Consider the following 5,996-nt stretch of genomic DNA (forward strand, 5'->3'; position numbering starts at 1 on the left):
TACAGTATTCTATGAGTATTATTATTCTGGAATAAAATTTACATATAAGTACAGTATAATAATAAGAAGAATACCTTTATTAATGCTAGTAACTGCATAGAGTTCTTAAATAATTTCCTGTACACTTTAAAAACACTTCTCCCGGGGGAACCTAGGTGGCTCAGTTAGTTAAGCATCTGACTTCGGCTCAGGTCATGATCTCCTGGTTGACGAGTTCACACCCCTCATCTGGCTCTGTGCTAACATCTCAGAGCCTGGAGCCTGCCTCGGATTCTGTGTCTCCCTCTCTTTCTGCCCCTCCCCCGCTCATGCTCTCTCTCTGCCTCAAAAATAAATAAACATTAAAAAATTTTTTAATTAAAAAAAAGCTGGCAAATTTTATATTTCTTTGCAAATAATTTTATACAGATATATAAATCAAAAACACAGATTATCTTTTCAAAATTTTACTTATAAATATAGCAATTTTGTTCTTGCTTACTGTACACATAGACACATAAATATTTCACATATAAAATACACAATATTCTTTCAACAAAATTCATTATACTAGCTAGTTCAAAGTAATTCACTGTGATTTTTTCCCAAGGACCATAGCTCCACAAACTTCTGTTTTGTAGAGTCAGAATGACTCCTAGGAGACTCCAGAATGTACTGAATTTCCAGGTGATGGACAGTGTGGAGTCATGGAGCAGTGGTTCTAGTAGCATCAACTGTAGGGATATTGTATTTTAGAACAAATATAACCCAGTATGTAAAAGTTAATCCAGTTAAAAATTAGGTATTGAAACTTTCCTGTTTTCTTAATCCTAATCTAATAAAAGCAACAATATCTATAAATGTAGGGTCTGTGATCAAACAGTGCCCATCCCATCTTGTTCTTAGATAAAATGAGATGCTTATCTCTATAGTTTCTAAGGCTTTGTGGACAAACAGAGGGGAATTTCCAGAGAGGGAGTGAAGTTAGCTGTTAATGGAACAGTGTAAGATAAGAAGGTGAGTGAAGGCTGTTTTCCAGTTAGCGTCTTTCAAAAAAGAGAATACAGACAGACCTGTTAAATTAATGGGGAAAAATATGAGAATTATAGGAAAGGAAATTAAGGATAAGAAAATAAGAAGTAAATTACTTCATCTTCTAAGATCTATTAGGGCATATACTTTACAGTCATGATCATAACACATTTATTTTGCCCAAGCCATTATGGGTGAATGGTTTTGTGTGTGTAGGTGTGCAATTGTATGAGTGTGTGAGAGCATGCATGAGAAGAACTAAATGATCAGTAGCACGCTGTCCCTAGTTTACAGCATTATAATGTCTAGATTCTCTTTGAACTCCCTAAAAGGCTCTGGGAGAGCTTTATCGGGTGTATAAGGTGAGCAAGAGGCAAGGCTGGGATTACTTTCCAAGCTAGTTCCTGATCTGGGGTTCATTCATGCTACCATCTGGGGCAGGTAAGAAAAGAATAACACGTACTTTGCTACCTCACGTGATTGCATAAACAAATTAAGACAGCTAATAATGGCAGATTGTTTTGAAAATGCAGAAAGTGATTTTATCTTAAGAGACTATAGTTATTTATTAAACTATGGTCATCATCAAGGATATCTCTACATAGAAAAAGAAGATTTGAACCACAGTCTGATAACTTTGGATTTAGGAAATAAATTTGGCCTTTAGCAACACTACTGGTCTACAAAATCTCGTTTGCTTTTATAGTTTTCTCATCTCTTTCCTGTGTGTCAATATCCTTGACATGAATTCAGATTCTGGACCACTTGATACCTGTTTTGAACTGTAAAGTTCATACTTCTTGTACTCTAGCTTCGTTCCGTCTTCATGAGAAGAAAAAAGGTTCTACATTTTTCATGAATAATTGAAAGAGTGAAGAAAAAAAAAAGATGGAATTTGGAATTTAAGGAAAGGTACGCACGCTCCCTGCCTGCCTTGCTGGTGCGTCCCTGCACCTGCGCAGAACCTGCTCCTTGAACGCTGGCGGGGGAGGGGGGAGGGGGGAGGGGGGAGGGGGGAGGGGGGGAGGGCGCGCTTCTGGAGCCAGAGGACGCGGGGGCCTGCTGGCCCGCACCTCCGCGGCGCGTCAGTCCCCAGCATTCTGCAAGACTAGAAGGGACAGAGGAACCTGACCGGGTTCCCTGCAGGGCAGGAAAAAAGGGGAAATGTCAACATGGAAAAAACTCTATGATGAAAAGAAAGGAAAGCTGGAAGCGAGGCTAAAGCCGGAAGATGAAGGGAAATCCGATGAGGAAGAGAAGCTGGAAGTGGAGGGGGAAGCCAGGGCATGAGGGAAGGTTCCAGAATGGGAGACAGCCAGATGATGAGGGACAACCAGAAGATGAGGGAAAGCAAGAAAAGCCAGGCAAGCCCGAGAATGAGGGAAGGCCGCAGTGTGAGAGCAAGCCAGAATCCCAGGCAAATCCTGAGAGCGAGCTGTGGGATGCGGAAAAACGCCTGGCTGAAGATGACGTGCCCAGGAAAGCAAAAAGAAAAACGGACAGGGGAACAGACGACTCCCCCAAGGATTATCAGGAGGACTTACAGAAAGGGCACTCGGGCAGTGTGAGGAGATGATGAGAGAACGTGGAGATACGTCAAGGGCTCAGGAAGAGCAAAGGAAAAAACAGAAAATGGGTGGTTTACATTGGATGCAAAGAGATGTATGGGATCCATTCTCGCCAAGGGGACCATGGGTGTCAGGAAAGTCACGGGTGGAGGTAGGGGCCAAGTGGGCTTACATGATATCCCATATCTCTAATGCCTTTGGTCTTAAATTCTGATTTCTCCGATGAAAATATTGCTGACTCTGCTTTCCCTGGCAGGCATTTGCCATGCTATGTGCTTTAACCTTAAGCTGACACTTGGCTTTAGCATTAGCTAAACTTTAGCTTTAACCTTCAGCTGATACCTTGCTTTAGCTGGCACTCTTGTTGTCAGCAGCCTTTTGATCCAACTGCAGTGTTCTCTGTCAGTAGGACATTTTCACTCATGTGCATGGAAGAGGTTTTCATGGTACATTGTAAATTAACAATAAAGAAAAACAGTTTTCAGAACCACACTCACACACAAAAGTACTCTCATAACCCAAACCCCATTTTTCTAAAACTTCAATCCCATTCATTTGAATTTAAATGTTGTGGTTGTCAGAAACATGGAGTAACTAACAGAGTATGTGATGAATCACCTCTGGATTTAGAACATTCCTGAAATGAAATGGAGAAAAAGCCCTGATGTCAAGAGGCAACTGGTTTTCCTTCCAATATTGGGAGTGCTCATTGAATCTTTTGGCTCCCTCTCCTCATAGAAGAGGCTATCCATTCCAAACTTCTTATTCATCATTTCATACGTACTGGGTGTCATTGAGGAGCACTTTTCCAGTAAGAAGGAAACCAACTCCTCAACCTTTCCTCATAGCAGAGATTCTTTAGAGATGCAATAATTTTTTGGTTCTTTTGTTCTGCCTTCACACTACTTCCACTCCTGGGAATACTATCCATTTGGGCTAGGTTTGGGGTTCATTAGAGCATATTACACAGTCACCAATTCTACTTTAAGACATTAAACTTCCTTATCACCAGTAATAGAGTGTATTGTTGGGTCCCATTTCATATGATCTGACAGAGCAGATAAAAAATAAAAAATTGGTACTGGTGTGTCAATATTTAGAAGACACTTGTACAGAAAAAGCTAAGGAATCAATGGTGACTGAAATCTTGCAATGACTTTGACAAGTTTTAAACAGCAAATGGTCTGATTTGTTTTAGGTATTGTGGTTTAGGACACAATAAAATGGGGATGCCTGGGTGGCTCGGTTGGTTGAAGGTCCAACTCTTGATTTCAGCTCAGGTCATGATCCCAGGGTTGTGGAATCGAGCCCCATGTCAGGCTCGCACACCAAGTATGGAGCCTACTTAAGGTTCTCTCTCTTTCCTCTGTCCTTTCCCTGCTGGAACTTGTGCATGTGTGCATGCTTCCTCTGTCTAAAATAAAACTTAAAAAAAAAGAAAGAATATAATAAAATGAAAAGGAGAACTTATATCTTGACTTTTTAATCTTAGTTCAGAACGTGTTGGGGGTGTTATTCCATGATGAGTAAACTTAAATCTATTGTTGAGGTCCATGTCCAAGTGATATTGACTTTTCTTGGGATCTTTGACATTAACTATACACCTACACCATTATAATAACATAAAAATGCAAAACCAACTATAATTAACTATAAGACTTATCACTATACTCAAAATTATTCTAAGCCTTACACACACACACACACACACACACACACAAGAATTTCCTCTAACTCTTACAACAATTGTATACTGCAATTTTATTACCCCTGTTTTGCATATTGGGAAACTGAGGCCGAGAGAAAATAAGTGATTTGCCCAAGGCAACATAGCTAGTAACCAATGAGTCAAGATTTGGACCCACGTCTATGATACGTCAAAGCCAAGTTCATTTCCATTACGCTGTGAGGTTGCAAAGACAGGAATAGAAACAAATTTCCTGACTCTCTGTTCCATTCTCTTTCGATTACGCCATGATGGATATCAATTTTCTAATCTATAACAGTAATGCAGTTTGAATTTGCTTTAAGTAGACACTCATTTTACCAAACTATTGGAAGAAACAAAGCACAGACCTTGAAACCAATGATTATACTTTTATAGGAAATAAGTTATTTCATTAAAAAACAAAAGAAAAGGAAATACTCTGGCTTTGATGGTATCCAGAATATTGACATCATTCTCAAATTGGCTAGCCTTAGATCAGTTTTCTGGAAGAACCTTTAAAAGGGTTTTGATCCCATAAAGTTTAAAACTTTCCCTCTATGAATGTAGAGACCCTTTGGAGTACTGGAATCAAACCGTTGGGCTCTGGCTTCAACCATTTTTACATAATTTTTCAGGTGCTTTCTTGAACTACTGGAGTAGAGTAAGCAGGTAGACAAAAGGCATTACTTGTAAAATGGAAGAAGGAACTAAGGAGAAGATACTATCTCTAGAAAAATGTTACATTGATATATTGGTATTTTTAAATACTTTATTCTTTCTTTCCTCCTTGGGAGACTAAATAATGAGTCAACATAGGAGTAAACTAAATTTAGGAGAAAATTGGTTGAGACAAGTTTTTAAAACAGTCATTTGGGGAGTGATGGGTTGTGGAAACTTAAAGCTGGAGACCCTAATGTTTATGATTACGATGTTTGGTTAGACCAAACAGTGAGACCTTAGAATGTAAAATGTCCTTCAGGTTGAGAATTTTTAAAAGTAGTTATGTGCAAGCTTTGATTTCACACAGTTTCTGCCTTTACTAATGCGTGATGGAAGCCATGAAAAAAGTGTTGAACTTGTGGTCTTCTTCAAGTACCACCCTTGAGTCTTCCTTCTAAACTGTGTGTTCTGGGGAAAGTCAGTGTTCCTTTTCTGAATTTCAGCTTTCCCATGTACTCAGTGTTAGAATCTTGCTGGGTTAGCTCTGTGGGTTGTTAATTCTAACTTGTACATGAGTCCATGGCACTGAATTGAGACACTTCAAAACATCTGCGGATGGAAGCAACAGCTTCTCTCACTACAGGCAACTTTCTCCAGATGTGGGAATCTGTAAGTCTCTGACTAGTAGGGTAATCCATCTGTCTTTTTCCCTCCCCTCCCACTTATGAAGGGAGCCCAGTTAGAAACATGTTTGTCTGAAAAGTAATGTGTCTGGTCTTGGTGAAGAATTCAGTTCTTAGATACTAATAACCGTGGAGTATTAAACTTTAATGACATTCTTGGACTCAATCTATCGCTTTTTGGGGGAGGTATCACGAAAACATATTAGAACTGTAGAAATAAACATTATTGGTTCAAATCTGCTCCCTTGACAGGATGCTAAAGGATGGAAACTAAATTGATGTGGTGTATTAAGTCTAGCACGACCTTGAACAACTGGTTTTATAATGTTGCTTGTTGTTGTGGGTGTCACCAGTATTTGCCAGTAT

The 5,996-nt window shown here is 39.4% G+C and overlaps 1 pseudogene; it reads left to right on the forward strand.

Moving 5' to 3' along the window:
- The first annotated feature begins 2,089 nt into the window (after positions 1-2,089).
- LOC101094900 lies at positions 2,090-3,848 on the forward strand (annotated as a pseudogene).
- The last annotated feature ends 2,148 nt before the right edge of the window (positions 3,849-5,996 follow it).

This window comes from Felis catus, chromosome A1, assembly GCF_018350175.1.
Source record: "Felis catus isolate Fca126 chromosome A1, F.catus_Fca126_mat1.0, whole genome shotgun sequence".
Lineage (NCBI taxonomy): Eukaryota > Metazoa > Chordata > Mammalia > Carnivora > Felidae > Felis > Felis catus.